The sequence below is a fragment of the Pleurodeles waltl genome, chromosome 6, assembly GCF_031143425.1.
Source record: "Pleurodeles waltl isolate 20211129_DDA chromosome 6, aPleWal1.hap1.20221129, whole genome shotgun sequence".
NCBI lineage: Eukaryota > Metazoa > Chordata > Amphibia > Caudata > Salamandridae > Pleurodeles > Pleurodeles waltl.
The window spans coordinates 1,107,232,529-1,107,249,652 of NC_090445.1; the positions used below are offsets into that span (position 1 = coordinate 1,107,232,529).

General features: G+C 44.7%; 1 long non-coding RNA gene across 1 annotated transcript; it reads right to left on the reverse strand.

Moving 5' to 3' along the window:
- Nucleotides 1–13,449: 13,449 nt before the first annotated feature.
- Nucleotides 13,450–15,719, reverse strand: LOC138300616 (uncharacterized). Its single transcript, XR_011204970.1, has 2 exons — nt 15,632–15,719; nt 13,450–13,648 (listed from the first exon to the last, which is right to left on the reverse strand). It is a non-coding gene; the product is annotated as an uncharacterized lncRNA (long non-coding RNA).
- Nucleotides 15,720–17,124: the final 1,405 nt, after the last annotated feature.

Consider the following 17,124-nt stretch of genomic DNA (forward strand, 5'->3'; position numbering starts at 1 on the left):
TAGCAGCTGTGTCTGCGGCATCCATAGCTGACCGTATCGGATTGTTGGAGATACTCTGTCCTTCTTCAACTACTTGCTGTGCTCTTTTGTGGAATGTTCTATAAAATGTTGCATTTTGTCCCAATGAGCCCTATCATATCTGGCCAACAAAGCCTGTGAATTTGCAATACGCCACTGGTTTGCTGCTTGTGCCTGCTGCGTCGAATTTGCGACTTTCCTTATCTGGAGGTGGTGCATCTCCTGAAGTATGTGAGTTTGCTCTTTTGCGAGCTGCCCCTACTACAACTGAGTCCGGTGTTAGCTGTTGTGTGATGTACACGGGGTCTGTTGGTGGCGGTATATATTTTTTCTCCACTGTTGGAGTAATGGCCCTTCCTTTTACAGGCTCCTGAAACGCTTGTTTGGAGTGTTTGAGCATCCCAGGTAGCATGGGAAGACTCTGGTACTGGCTGTGTGTGGACGACAGTGTATTAAATAGAAAGTCGTCTTCAATGGGCTCTGCATGTAGGCTGACATTATGAAATGCCGCTGCCCTCGACACCACTTGTGCGTAGGCTGTACTATCTTCTGGTGGCGACGGTCTAGCTGGATAACAGTCAGGACTATTATCTGACACTGGTGCATCATAAAGGTCCCATGCGTCAGGGTCATCTTGACTCATCCCTGTGTGGGTCGGGGATTGCATCATAGGTGGAGTGGATACCGGTGATGGTTGCGGAGAGCATTGTGGAGATGGTGGCGGGGTTACTTGTTTAGCCACCTTTGCCTGTGGCTGCTTGTCTTTCTCCTGGAAGGCAAGTTTGCGTTTCATCCTAATAGGAGGGAGAGTGCTGATCTTTCCCATTTCTTTTTGGATGTGGAGCCGTCTTTGGGTGTAGTCCGGCTCCATTGTCTCTAATTCCTGTCCAAATGTATGTTTTTTCATTTGTGAGGACAGTCCTTGTTCCTCTGTGTAGGAACCTGATTTTGGTTCCGAAGCCGGATGTTTCTGTATCGAAACCTTTTCGGCTACTTTTTTCGGTTCCGACGAAACCTTTTTTGTTTTCGGCGTCGTGGTCTCTCGGTGCCGACTCATTTCGTGCCGCTGTCTCGGTGCCGAACCTCCTCGGAGCCACTATCTCGAGCCCGAGATTGCTGTGTGGCGGTATCTCGACCGGAGTCGGATGACTTCGCCACCAGCGTGCCCTTTTTCGGTGCCGATGATCGGTCACCTATTTTTCGGGTTAAGCCATGGCCTGTTGGCGGTGGCGTCCCCTGGGCTTTTGTTGTCTTCTCGTGAGTTTTATGTTTCGACGTCTTACTCACGGTTTTCGGCGTTTCTTCGGGATCGAGCTCGTCCGAGTCCGATTCATGGATGGAAAAGCTTTCTTCTTCCTCCTGGAAACGCCCTTGTCCTGTCGGCGCCGACGCCATCTGCAGTCTTCTTGCTCTTCGGTCTCTTAATGTCTTCCTCGACCGAAACGCTCGACAGGCTTCACAGGTATCCTCCTTGTGCTCTGGAGACAGATACAAGTTACAGACCAGATGCTGATCTGTATATGGATATTTGTTATGGCATTTTGGGCAGAAGCGGAATGGGGTCCGTTCCATCAGCCTTGAAGAGACACGTGGCCGGGCCGACCAGGCCCCGATGGTGGGATCGAAAAAACCCCAAAGGGCCACCGGAGCTCTTCAAAAGTCGGTGTCGATCTGTTATAACTAACCCGATACCGAACGCAAACAATACCGACGATTTTTCAAGATTCTAACTAACTTTCCGACCCGAAACACGGAGCGAAAAGGAACACGTCCGAACCCGATGGCGGAAAAAAAACAATCTAAGATGGAGTCGACGCCCATGCGCAATGGAGCAGAAATGGGAGGAGTCCCTCAGTCTCGTGACTCGAAAAGACTTCTTCGAAGAAAAACAACTTGTAACACTCCAACCCCAACACCAGATGGCGGGATGTGCACAGCATGTGTATCTGCAGCTACACATGCCACCGAACATACATATATATATATATATATATATCTCTCGCTGCTGAGTGGGGAGGGAGTTGTGGGTGTAAGGAATCTGCCACCTGGCAGATGTCTAGTACCGGCGCGCCTCGAGCTAACGCCATGGTAGCAGCTTTCCCTCTTGTAGAGTGAGCTCTCAAGCCCTCAGGAGGCTGCTTTTTAGCCAATGCGGTGCAGATTTTAATACAGAGAATGACCTAGCGCAAAATGGTTTGTTTCTGGACTGCCCGACCCATCTTTGCTCCAACGTACCTCACAAAGAGTTGGTAGTCCACCCAGCACTCTTTTGTGTGGACAAGGTAGAACGACAATGCTCTTTTTGGGTCCAGACGGTGGAGACGCTCCTCTTCTTTAGAGGGATGAGGAGGAGCAAAGAAGGTGGACAGGGTGATGTTCTGACCCAGATGGAAAGGGGTCACCACCATGGGAAGGAAAGAGGCATGAGTTCTGATGACTATCTTATCAGGATATATTGTGAGATACAGCGGTTTTGATAAAGCCTGCATGTCACTTACTCTCCTGGCAGATGTGATCGCCTCTAAGAAGGCTGTTTTGATAGTGAGCAGCCAGAGAGGACAATTATGTAAAGGCTCAAAAGGAGCACACAAGAAAAGTAAGCACTAGATTAATGCCCCACTGGGGCATAAGAAAAGGCGTAGGTGGAAACATATGTACAAGCCCTTTTAAGAACCTCTGTACAATAGAAGACTTAAAGACTTGATCAGGCAAGCAAAGAAAAGCAGATCAGGCAGAAAGACAGCACTTAAGAGTCCCTAAGGAGGAACCCTGTTGGGTGAGTGACAGAATGAAAAGAAGGATATTAGAAAGAGAAGAAGAAAGAGGATCAATAGACCTCTCTGTACAATAGAATACAAAATGTTTCCAACGTCATGCGTAAACCGTCTTAGTAGAGGGACGCCTGGCTGCCAGAATGACATACTTCGGGAGGGAGGTCATAAACCATCAACTGCCGCCGCTCAATCTCCATGCATGAAACCACAGAGTTGACCTGTTCAGGTGGAGAACCTTCCCCTGCTGCTGCGACAGAAAATCCTCCCGAAGAGGCAACCTAATTGGAGGACTGATGCTCATTTTGAGAAGCTCTGGATACCAGACTATTCGTGTCCAATCCGGAGCCACTAGGATTACTTGGGCCCGGTCGTTCTTGATTTTCTTGAGAAATCTGGGCGGAAAGGCGTACAGGAGGCCTGAGCTCCACTCGCGTAAAAGAGCATCACCTAGCGATAGCTACCTTGGAAACTCCAAGGCGCAACACTGCTGACATTGCGCATTCTCTTCAGAGGCAAACACATCTAACCAAGGCTCTCCCACTGCTGAAAGAGTCCTTGCACCACCTCCAACTGGAGACACCATTCGTGATCTGCTAAGCATCGCCGACTGAGTTCGTCCGCTCTGGTGTTAAGAGAACCTGCCAGGTGTTGAACCAGCAGGTTTATGCCCTGCTGTTCCAGCCATGTCCAGAGATGTAGAGCCTCTTGACAAAGGGTCCACGAACCCACACCGCCCTGCTTGCTGCAATACCACATTGTGGTTGTGTTGTCCGTCAACACCTGCACTATTTTCTTCACTTTCACAACAGAAAAAAATGCCTGTAATGCTAGCCGGATCACCCGGAGATCCAACAACTTGATTATGGAGCCCGAATTCTACCGGAGACCAGAGGCTCCTTGATATCCACCTCTCCCAGATGGCTGCCTCATCCCAGGAGTGACGCATCCGTCACTACTGTAAGAACTGGTTGGGGAAGGGAGAGGAGTCTGCCTTTGACCCAAACTGAGTTCACTAACTACCACTGCAGATCCTTTACCATTCCCTCTGAGATCTTAACCATGTCAGTAAGATTTCCCTGATGCTGTGGCCACTGGAACTTCAGGTCCCACTGCAGAACCCTCATATGTCATCTGACATGTTTGACTAATAGGATGCAGGAAGCCATGAGCCCTAACAGCCTCAGAGTCTGTCTCAAAGTCCAGGATAGAGGCTGAAACAACGGTATCATAACCTGAATATCCTGGACTCGCTGCTCGGGAGGACAGCCCAGAAACTGCACTGTTCAGAACAGCTCTGATGAAAAGGAGCTTCTGAAAGAGAGTACGGTGTGACTTCAGCACGTTTATAGTGAATCCCAGCGAATGCAGGAGGTCCGCTGTAGTCTGAAGGTACGTGACGAGAGCCTGGGGCATTGGAGCCTTCAATAGCCAGTCATCCAGGTAGCCGGGGGGGGGGGGGGGGACTGAAATTCCTAACCTGCGCAGATGAGCTGCCACCACCGCCATCACATTGGTGACTACCCGAGGGGCACTGGTGAGGCTGAAGGGAAGCACAGTAAACTGAAAGTGCTCTTGGCCCACCTTGAACCGCAATTAACGCATGTGGGCGGGTAGGATGGGGGATGTGAAAATACGCATCCTGCAGTCCAACGCTACCATCCAGTCTCCTTGGTCTAGGGCAGACCAGACCTTAGCAAGAGTGAGCATCCTGAATTTCTCCTTCTTGAGGAAGAGATTGATGTCCCTTAAATCCAGGATAGGCCCTTGCTTTTTTTGGGAATCAGAAAGTAGCTGGAATAACAACCACTGCCTACTTCTGACATCGGGACCCTTTCTATGGCTCCCTCAGCCAAGAGAGCCGTAACTTCCTCACGGAGTAAGATCAAATGATCCTCCATCAGCCGTTCTTTTACTGGAGGGATAGAAGGAGGGAATTGCTCCTCTGTATGATCTGCAAGACCCATTTGTCCAATGTTATGGACTGCCCGTGAGGGAGATGAAACTGAATCCTCCCTCCAACTGGACGGACATGCAGAACCATACTAGGAGGGCTTGGACACTGCGGAAGAGGGGGTTGGGTGGTGGCCGACCTCTGGCCAGACCCTGTGGGTCTGACGGTACCACGACCTCATCCTCGCACGGGATGCTGTGAAGCCGGTGGACGGTGTCTAACAACCTGTGGCTGGTGTGGAACCGTACCACTTCAGAAGCCTCAAAAGGGACGAAAGAGACTGCTGATGAGCCGGCGCTGGAAGGCCTAAGGATCTGGCCGTAGCTCAAGAATCCTTGAACCTCTCAAGCGCAGAGTCTGCCTTCTCACCAAAATGGCGAGAGCCATCAAAAGGCATGTCCATCAAACGCGACTGGACACCACCACGAAAAAGCCAGTAGAACGTAGCCAGGCGTGGCAACGGTGGGCCACTGTCAAAGGAATTGCCCTGCCCAACGAGTCAGTTGTGTCCAAGCCACACCTGATGGTAAATTTGGCCGCATCTCTCCCATCCTTGACAGCCTGGGTGAGTGTCCCCACCCCCCCCCATACGCCCTCCAGCACCTGGGGCAGCACCTGTGCCACTGTATCCCATAAAGTATGGGGGGAAAACGGCCCAATAAGCAAGAGGTGTTTACCGACCTCAATGGCAGACTGGAGGAAGAAAACATTCTCTCTCCAAGTTGATCCAGCCTCTTGGATTCCCTATCCGGAGGGGCGGAAGGGAAGGCACCACGGGAAGTGGAGGCTTGGACCACCAAGCTCTCCGGTCTGGGGTGTTGGGCGAGGAAACTAGGGTTGTTTGGAGCAGGTCTATGGTGGCAGCCGATTGCCCTATTCAACGGAGCCCCTGTGCTGGGTTTGGACCATGTTCCCAGGAGGACATATGTGAGGGCTTCATTGAAGGGTAACATCGGCTCTGATGTAGCAACCCCCAGCTGAAGCACCTCCGTCAGGATATTAGTCCTGACTGGCACCATAGGCAAGTCTAGGTCCAAGACCTCAGCTGCCCTATGCACCACATCGGCATAAGATGCACACTCCTCCGTAGCCACAGCAGGAGGAGAGAGCATGCCAGCATATGGAGAAGTATCCAGTCCACCAGCTTCCCCTACATCCTCATACCAGTCCTGTTCATGCTCCAATCCATACTCTAAAGGGTCCTGAGACCTCCCACCACTCCTCACCTGTGCCTGGCTGTTCCGAATAATCCTCAGGCACTGATCTGGGCATAACCTGCGCTGAAGTCAGAATCGTTGTTCTGACTCCGGATCATCCGGAATGAGGATGGGGCTACCACCACCAGTGGGCACCAGAGGTCGACTGTGAGATACCGGCGCAAGTCCAGATCTGCTATCAGATCCCTGGGTCCCCAACGGTGCTGAGGCCGAAGCCGCCGATGTCGAATCAGATGGGGCCCCTGCTGAGCCCGCGGGCCCGAAGACCCATCCAAGGGTGCAGCCCGCTCACAAACAATGCGCATAGCATCGTAACATTCTTTGATTTGAGCAGGGGGTCACTCCGGTCCTGGAAAAGGGGGTAGACGCCTCATCGGCCCAGGCGACGGCTCTGCGGAGCTGCGCACGGAACGTCGACGTTCCCTGGACGCCTCATCGGCAGACAGGCGCACCGAAGTCCAAGTCCACTTGGACTTCTTCTTAAGCCTCTTACCGGAATGCCCTGAAGACCTTGAATGCGAAAGGATGACTTGGGGCTCCTGGAGTGGTGCCGGGATCTCCTCCTAGAGCGGGAATGTGATCTCCTCGGAGTCGCACTAACCGAAGACGGCTGCCGGGTCGCTAGAAGCCTGAGAGATCTCTCTGTCAAGGCCTTCGGAGCCATGGCGCAACAGTCTGAACACAACTTCAAATCGTGGTCCTTTTCAAGGCACCAGCGACACACCTGGTGGGGGTCCGTAACCGACATGGTGCGATGACATGCCCCACATGGTTTAAATACAGTCTCTCTCGAAGACATCGCTCAGACAACTCAAAAAAATCTTCGACAAAACCATCGAAAGAAGGGTAGCTCATTCCGGATCTGCGCTTAACCGGCGCTGAAGAAAGAGAACTGACGTAGGTGCACCGGGGTGGTGCCTATATCAAAGGCCATGACGTCACAGATGACTCCAACGACGCTGACGCCATGCGGATCCAAACGAAGCCACCCGACAGCACAAGCAGGGTACTGCTCAACAGAAAAATTCCGGATTCAATGCTGATGTCCGGGAATTCTAAGGTAAATAATCTGCAGCTAGAAGTCTCTGTCAGATACCGCTCTCACACAAATAAAACGACACATAGCCGAGCTGCAAAGGTGCTTGAAACATCAGCACATTGCAGCTAAGGTGAACAAAACCTTTCCCCAATCAAAAACGAAGACCACAGTGAAAATGTCTCTTGGGACACACGTTGATAAAAGGGAAGCTCATGATTGTATGTTCAAACTAAAAATTGTGGGCTAGAACCAGCAATTCTGCCAAACAAAAGCAGCTCCCTGCCAATCTGCTTCGAGGGAAAACATGAACCTTTGCCCCAAGGTAATGTGAGAAATCTGGTATGTTTTTTTGAACTCCATACATGCAAAACAGAGCCATGTGAAAAAGGATATGGGGTAGTTTCCTTACTGTCCACCAACCAAGACTTGTACAGGCTAGAAAAATAAATGAAGAATTGGCCAAGTCCAGGTATTCCAAAAAAACAAAAAAAAAAAAAACAGTGCTTGCAACAGCTCTGGCGCTGCGCTACTTGAGCAGAGCAGATCACTTATGTCTGGTTTCCAGCAAAAAGCACATTGCCTTTCCTGCTCATTCGAAGTTAGAAGAAAACATGGCCGTCTACAACTAGTAACCACCAAGATCATACTGGAAGCTGTAGTGTAAGGATCCACACAAGTGGAATTTGGATGAATCAGTGCTATTAAACATGGTTTGGCCATTCTGGTCCCAAAATCCTCTGAGAAACCAATGGACTGATGGAAAACACATTAGTCATATTTTTTTTTTTAACAACAAGTATACAATTTCAGATTTTGAACAGCATTTAGAGCGCTTTACTAGGACCTAAACATTTCTTGATTATTTATGATGTTTTGTAATTGAGTTTAATTGATATAAACCTTTCTTAATGACATGACAAAAAAAACAGATTAAAAAAAGTCACTGGCATTTACTGAAATTCACAAGCTTCCTTTCATGTTTTAGAACTACGTATAAAAATTATTACAAGACTTTGGAATCTGCTTAACAGAAAATGTCACAGCTTGTGCACCACTGCAAGTATGCAAAATAGTAATTGATGGAATGCTAGAATTTGTCTCAGACACATCCTAATCTATCATTACTTTACACACGGTCACCTCAGTTCGCACCCAACTATATACAATCAGTCTTGTCCCTGCTGTACAAGGCTGATGAGCCCATAACTAAGGTGAAACTGTTCCTGGGTTGCTTGTGTTCCGGTTCAAAAGGGATCTGGCTTGGCATTTCGGGTTTGTCTGTTCAAATTCTGAGCAGAGTCAAGACTGTTTTGCATACAGCTGGGTCCAAACTGAAGTGACATGGTTTGTAAAATAAGGATGGATTGGGATGCGGCCCGAGTAATTACCAGATTAACTCAAGCATTCCACCCATGAATTTTTGCATACTTTATTGTGCACCACTGTAATCACAATCCCACTGTAAAAAACAGCATGTGAATGGCTTTTGCACAGAGAAAACCAGCACTTAAATTATCAAGGTATCTTTATTTAGAATCTGACAAAAAACCTTATGATTTGAGGGGGCTAGCCACACACAACTCCCAGTTTTGGCTAAAGGGACACTCCCTAAGTTATTATTATTTCACTTCACTACTTCTCCATTCCACTATCACACTCTGTCTTCTCCTGGGCAGAAGTACTCACTAGTGCAGGACTACCTGCAAAATACTCATCCCATAGCAGCTGAGTTTGTAAATAACCATGTATAACGCATGTGGGCCTGAAACAGGGCTTGCAAGCCACAGTCGAAATAAAATAAGTGAAGGCAGAGGTTCAAGAAGAAGGCCTTATTGTCTAAGTCGGTTCAAATCAAGTTTGTCCAATGGCAAAGTACCAACCTCTTAATGTATTACAATAGTTTCTTTTGAACAATTACATGCAAAACAGTGAGCGAGTACAATTCATCTGCTTAAACTGAGGAGCACAGCAAAATGACTGGGCTTCTTCCATTGATAATAAGAGGGTTTACAGCTAACCATGCAAGTTCTTTAATTGATCCCACTTGATAAGCTGGACAGAAGGGTGCAGACTTTCTGATTAATTGCTCAGTGAAAGTTCTTGCTAACGAACACATCATTACACATTTAGGTGGAGCAGTTTTGGTCATTCCCGTTTCTCAGGTACAAGTCACTTCAGCTTTGCCAAAGACTTTAGGGACAGATCATTGCCTTATGTCCAATGAAGTATTAAGAGGAAAGGGCCACCCACACTCCCACCCGAATGAACGGCAGTGAGTTTAAGCAGGATACTCGGAAAAAAACAGTATTTGATCTGGTTGAATTTACAATTCTCCACAGAATAAGGCCTTTTCATCAGAGCAAGTGAGAAAATCATTAATAAAAAGCAAACGTTAACATAACGGTTACCAGTAGGACACTGATCAGTTCCATCATCTTTGGCAAGCACACATTCTATAATATTGAGAAGTCATCACTCTCAATTTCCATTTACCTAATATATTTTTAAAGACTTAGGGCCACATGTACAAAGCTATTTTGCGCTCGCAAAATGCAAAAAAAAAAAAAAAGAAGACCTTTTGCAACCACAAAATGGACTTGTAAGATGTACTAACCCTATTTTGTGAGTCGGTATCCAGTTTCTGACTCACAAAATAGGGACTGCGACTCACAATTAAGAAGGGGTGTTCCAAGGGCTGCCTAATTGGAAGCTGCGGGCCCATATATGATTGTTTTGTGACTGAATGCAGTCGCAGTTACCACCCATTTCAAATAGGTGGTAACCCATTCACAAAAGGGAAGGGGTCCCCAATTGGGGTGCCAAAATTTTTTAAGGACTAAACCAAAGACACAAGTTGGTAGTTCCTGGTATATAAAGCATTACGTATTGCCACTCGTCACGAGAACTGCTTTAAAACTCTACTCTTTAGACCAGATTTGGAAATTTAGCTACATTCCCAAAATGAATAGAACACACTATTGCTGCTATATTGTAGCAATTGCACCAAGTAGTGGTAAAGGGACTAAAGCTAACGATGTGACCAATTAAAGTCTTCAGGCATGTGAAACTAAAACAAACATTAAATGTTAGAGAATTAAAAACTAGACACTAAAAATAATCTGCGCTTAAGTGGGACATTCCTGGTAGAAAAAGGATGGTCATTTAAAAAACAAACAAAAAAAACTTCCTATCAACTATCTCTTGCTAGTACACAGAATTCTAATAAAATACCCCTGGTGTAAGCATAATTTATTGTATGAAAGATATTGAAGCCATATGTACACAAAAAGAGAGCAATGGGAGTGTTTTGCTAGCCCACACCGCCTCCCTATAGAAATTATATCATCACTAATGGTGTGGGGTAGTAGGAACTGAAGGTCAGACTAGGTCAGTCTTTTTTCAGTGGTGTTGGTAAGGTCACTGTAGATCCTCAGGTCGGGAAGTCATTGCTGGAAAAATGTCCAAGCTAAGGGGTGCTGTGTTGCCTACAGGGGGATGGGGGATTTCCCTTACGGACTAGGTGGTCTCACACACATAATAGTGTCTTGCTTCATCATATGACCACCTAGCCCCACCCAAGTAAGATGATACTACTTGGGCGGACTCAACCTCGTGGTTAAAAGAACCCGAGGGAGTGCTAAAATTAAACTGGCTGGCTGCATGCTGGTAAACCTAGGGTAGGTAACCGGCATGTAGGTAACCCCCCTTGGTATTCCCTTTGGAGTGAGTGTGACTACAAGGGAAAACCCCCCCGGCACTAGCCAGACCAGAGGTAGATTGCCCCTTACCCTGGGGCCTACCCCACTGTGAACTACCCGTTCAGGTAGGCCATATAAATTTTTCACTTTTTGAGCACCCCACTTACTGCGTGTGCTCCGACCCTGACGAATGCCCCTGACCTACCAGCACTGAGTGAGGGCAGAAACATGTTGGTCATCCACTTTTTCTTTTAGACTCCAAGAGACATTACTCTCCAACGAGCCTTTCCCCTTTAGTTTTAGGTTTACCAGCATGCACCTTCATTAAAATTAGCAGAAGCTATTGGCGACATGCTTGGTAATTTTAGTATTCACCCCTTCTGGATCAATGTAGCTATCCAGCCAGTTTAATTTTAGCACTCCCTCGGGTTCTTTTAACCACGAGGTTGAGTCCGCCCAAGTAGTATCATCTTACTTGGGTGGGGCTAGGTGGTCATATGATGAAGCAAGACACTATTATGTGTGTGAGACCACCTAGTCCGTAAGGGAAATCCCCCATCCCCCTGTAGGCAACACAGCACCCCTTAGCTTGGACATTTTTCCAGCAATGACTTCCCGACCTGAGGATCTACAGTGACCTTACCAACACCACTGAAAAAAGACTGACCTAGTCTGACCTTCAGTTCCTACTACCCCACACCATTAGTGATGATATAGATATTGAAGCCAAACTGTTCAAGTATTGAGCCCGTCAGCACATATCCTTCTGAACCAGGCCAGCCCACAAGATAAGTAAGGCTTCACTCTTTTGCTAGGCTTAAAAGAGATACATTTTTGTGTCCAACAGTGTCCAACTGTTAAGTGGCTGGTGTAAGTGAAGAAAAGCAGGTAAAATATTTGATACATTCCGTCTTGCAAGCTGCCTGCTTCTTCAAGACATATGCAAAATCCACACAATACCGAAAATGTAATAACATTTTATAACTGCAAATGTCAGGAATGTGGAATTCCCACTGCTTGACCCCTGGGACATATTGTCAAGGGCACCAAGTACTCATAATTATTTTGTCCTTGGGGCAAGTAGCCCAACCCCCTGTAGCACAAACCCCTTTGGCTGCCAGTTTACAGAGAAAGGAACTGTCTGCAGTTCGGGTAATGTGTGTTCGTATGTTAATGCTGTTCTAAGTTGTATTTATGGGTCATTAATGAGAGGCCTTCATTATTAGTGTAATCGCTGTAAATAAACGTTATAAGGTCACTCTGCAATATGGCAGTGATTAGAGTATTAAAAAAAAAAAAAAAGCGTACACACAAGTTTGAAAAGTTTTAACAATATGAGGCTAAGTTTAATGCTACCAGAATGCTCTCTGATTAGATGCAAACATTTGCAGAAGCTTGTAAGCAAGAGTAATGATTATTTGCTTTCAAAATAAAATGTTCAGAAAAAAATATAAGCAGGAAAAAAAAAAAAAACATTTCGCTACTATGAAATTTTAGGTGTTATTTCTTTGAAGCGACATTTAGTAAACCGTGTTGATGCATGCTCGTATTTCCAAAGAATACTGGAAAATCAGAGTAACCATTGGAAAATCAGAGTAACCATAATAATGGAAAATCAGAGTAACCATTTTCAACTTTATTATGGGAAGCATGAGAATAAACAAGCACTGGCAAAGCCAACCAATATGACAATTTTTGCAGGTCCTTTGGTTTTGTCAATGCATTTCTTGTTTTAACATGGCTTTTTCAACACTTTACTGTTGTGGGTGCTGCCAGGCCCTCACCACTATAATAAATACTGTCAAAAAGAAAAACGTTTGTCTCAAAAAGGACACATTGCCAACAGTGGAGTTAAAAAAAAAAAAAAAAAAAAAAAAGCCCTGCTGCTCCTCCCCCAACACCATCCAGGGGCCCCCTTGCACAGCACCTGCCCTGAGTGAGTCAGAGGGGCTCCAGTTTCGTTACGACACTGATAGCTACAGTAGTTCCTGGAACTGAACAAAACTACTTTGTGTGCCAATATGCTCCTTGTGGAAGAGCAGAATGAGATCACTCACAGTAAAGCCAGCCGATAGAGAGAGAAATGAAAGTTTAATAAAAAACAAAATGTCCTTGTTACCACCAGACCTAATTAGGGATCCAGTTCATAAAGGAAGTCACAAAAGTGCACCCATGGTATATGCCTTTGCATTAGTGGCTTTCATGAATTCACAAGAACTTACAGAAGTGGACCAGGAAATCGAATTCCTAGAAAATATTTGCGAACTGTATTTTAGCACGAACAAATATGCATGTGTAGATTTGCTCACGTGAAAATCTATTGAGTGTTTACAAGTTCACTTTCCCTCCAACCACGTCTTTTCCCAACCCTGGAAGAACTACTTCTGCCTTATCATTATGGGAAAAGATCAGAGGAGAGCTGATTAAAATCCTTAAAACATGCAAGTTAGTAGGTTTGCAGACTCAAAGGCATCCAAGCCCTGGAACTATTGCTTACTGCTTCCTCCAGTCCCAGTATGTAGTTCTGTGGAATGGTGGCAAAATAAGATACTGCTATAGTAGGGACTGAAATTGAAAGTATTCAAGCCCTACTGTAGCAGTAGCCCGGGCATAACCAGAGAGGCTATTATCAGAGCTCTTACGTGATGAACTTGCTGCTATAATTTGTCACTGCACTACATGGCACCAAAGGGACAAATAGATTTTTTTTTTTTTTTTTTTTTACAAACAAGAGTATTTAAGAAGCATCCTGTCCCATGAACAAGTAGATACTTTATTAAATTCCACACCCCTGATATTACAGCTGATGAAAAAAAACTATTTTGTGCTCTTCTGCATAAAAATGTGCTGTTAAGTCACGGGCCGAAGGAGTTACAGGCACTGCCAAAGAAACCTTCTATAAAAATTAAATATTTCTGTGGGTTGTTGACAGTTAAGACGAAGAAGAAAACCTGTGAAGAGAAATAATGTTCTTGAAAAAACGGAAAAGGATGCTGTTAAATTCCTAGATTTACGAGGTGCCAATTTAAAAAAAAATGCAAATTCTTAAGACAATAACACAAACAACAATAGGTTACCCATTTGTTTATAGTTTCTCATCATAGTGATGGAACACACTTTGCAGTTGCTACGTGTGCATTCTTAGTTAGCAGTTGCTACCTGTTTTTTTCCTTTCTACACTATGCCAGTATTTGGCAATTAAAAACATGATACTGAAAGCTTACAAGATTTTCTTTTTTTTTTTACCTACTACTTCACTATTGAGGGAGACCAAGATTAACTAACCGAGCGAAAGATGTTGCGGACTAATCTAGATAATAAGATTTTTGGGGCATTTTTTATGTAGCACATAAATAGCCCAAATGCACTAGAGCGCTTTACATGAGCATCCGATTACATTTGACAAGCTCAGATTTTATTTATATTTTTTAGGCACAGCGATATTGCAAAAAGCACAGCGGTTTCTCCATGAAGCACTACCTTAAACATCTTTCAAAATATTGAGATAATGTAGATTTACATTTGTCGGCATAAAAATCAAAAGATCTAACTTTTTGCATTAACTTACTTAATTGATCTGTGTAGTAGGCTCACCTTAATGTAGCAACCCCTAATCAATGCCCAAAGGGGAGTGTATGCTTTAATTCACGAGCGTAAGCTAAACAAGATCTATTCTCTATGATTCAGTGCCAAAAGTACCCTAAGGTAGACCCAGACACACAACTTGAGTGGAAGCTAATGAAAGCACCTAATGTTGGAGTGCAAAACAGATACGACAGATTGAAGTACTATTTCTGAGGGAGACACTATTATCTGCTGTATATCACTTACTATGAAAATGCTCAATTTGATCAAATTTACTATTTTTGAAGACTCCCTTCTCAAAAACGTTATTAGAAGTGTTCCTAAATTGTATTTTGTACCATGAGAAATCCGCATGTGTACCATGTACAAAATTAGGGACTCAACATCAATCTAACAAGAGATCTGCAACTGATTGTGTCCCCTAATACTGCTGAGAAAACCACCAATGTAAACTAGGAAACACAAGTAGAGAAACCAGTTGGTTAACAGCTGAGTGCATACTTTATATGCTACCTAAAACACAGCATTAGAGAGGCGAATACCTACAATTAATTATGTAATCAAAAACAGGCTTGTCACATGAACAGCAACAAAACAATTCACTGGCCTATAAAGAACATCTGAGTTTAGCACTTATGTGGATCCATGCATAACTATAGGTGAAGGAGCGGAGTTACTGACTAACTGGCTGCAAAGCACCCCCGACTGTCTACTGGCATACATTGATTGGAACAGCAGGCTTTACATTAATACAATAACAGGAACAACTTAAGTAATCTTTACAAATTCAACACTGCAGAATATTTTCCATCCCATAAAGAATGAATAGCTTAGCCTTTGGAAAGTGACTTAATCATTACCTTTGCAAAATCTAGGACGGCAATGGGTAAGCTTAACAGTAAGTTTTACTTTGAATTTCACGCTATGCATAAACACTAGCATTTTAGGAAATTGGGTGAGATTTTTAAATCCAGGTAACTTCGTAAAAACGTAACTAATGAAACGGCACTTACAACGAATGAAAACTAATAGGCGTGTGGCACTATCACAAATCAAGTCATCTAGTTTAAGTGAACATAGCTTAAACAAAATTTAGGGACAAAGTGAGGAATGACATATATTCCTAGAAAGGAAAACAAGTTAGTGAATGATTTTTCTTAAACATTTAATGATAAAAAAAAATGTTAAACACTTTTACATTAAAAGATGGAGACAACTCGTTTTAAAAACTAAAAGTTTAATGCAAAGGAACAACACAAAATAAAAGTATTTTTATTTAGAAAATGAAAGGTAAAGGATGACAACATACATGAACAAAAAATAAAATGAAATAAAAATGAAATGATTACCAAGGTAATGCAGGTCAAGGTATCAAAGATGAGGGGGTCACACAATACAAAAAAAGCAATCCAAAAGGGCGTCTGCATCATGATTTCTGCAAAACAGAGGAAGGAGTCCAAGTAAATAATACATCCATTTTTATTTTTTGTCAAAACAATTAGTTTCAACATATACAGATTAAAAACTAAGTGGAACTGATGAGGAAGGGATGGACTAAACATTTTAGCAATCCATAAAGAAATACTCTAGACAGACGTTTGTTATGTAGTGCCAATCCAGTTCTAGTAAAATAGTCTGGTGACAAAACGTAAAGAGCAAGTTACTCACCTTTGGTAACACTTTCTGGTAGAAACCATCTAACAGCAGATTTCTCACCTTAAAATATTCCCCAGTCTTCGAGAAAATCTTGAGCAGTATCTCTGCTCACCAGTAAGCAGTGTTAATCAGCTCAAGGTCAGCATGGAAATGTGTGATGCCTATATACGCGCCATCCCGGGGCACTGGCACCAGTTTCTTTTGGGCCCATTTCTGTGCCAAAAGTACAGTGTCACGGTAGTCTGAGAGTTTGACCAGTGTGCAGAATCTAGCATGTTGTTTGGATGAAGCCCACTTGGCAGAGCGTGGACAATAAGAAGGTCTGTGAGATTTCTGCAGTTAGAGTCTACCAGAAAAAAGTTACCATAGGTAAAGCAACTCGTTTTTCTGCTCTACTTCTAACGACAGATTCCTCCCTTTAGAATAGATGGTCAAGCAAAAACGTACCCGGGGGTGGGGCTGCAAACAGCTCAAACCAAGAAGTCCTTGAAGGCCGAACCGGCAAAACGATGGTCCTGACTGTCTAAGTAGCAGTACTTTGTGAACGTGTGGAGGGATGCCCACGTAGGCGCTTGACAGATGTTCAGGACAGGTACCCTGCATGCTACCAGTAGTAGCGTCCTTGAAGTGGGTGAAATGGGCCCAAAGGAGGCTGCATTTTAGCTAGTGTGCAGCAGATCCCGATGCAGAGTACAATCCATCAAGAGATGGTGCTTTTCTGTACTGCCTTTCCCTTTTTCATTCCAGTGAACCCAATGACGAGCTGATAGTCCATCCAATGTGCTTAGTGTGATTGATGTAGGAAGAAAGAGCTCTCTTTTGGTCTAAGTGAATAAGTTTCCCTTCCTCCTTGGAAGGAGGAGGCAGGGCGAAAAACATTAGGAGCGTAATGTGCTCGAATACATGAAAGGGAGTGACCACCAAACAGAAAAAAGGCATATGTCCTAGTAACCAGTTTGTCTAGGTAAAAGCTGGTGTACAGAGGGTTAACTGAAAGAGCCTGAAACTCGCTGACCCTCCTGGCCAATGTAATGGCTTCCAAAAAAAGGCAGTCTTCAGTGTTATAAGTTCGAGCAAACAACTATGCAGGGGCTCAAATGGGTAGGTCATGTGGAACGATAGGACCAAATTAAGGTCCCATCGCGGAATCATTAAAGGGGTGGGAGCGGGGAAAAAATATTGCAAG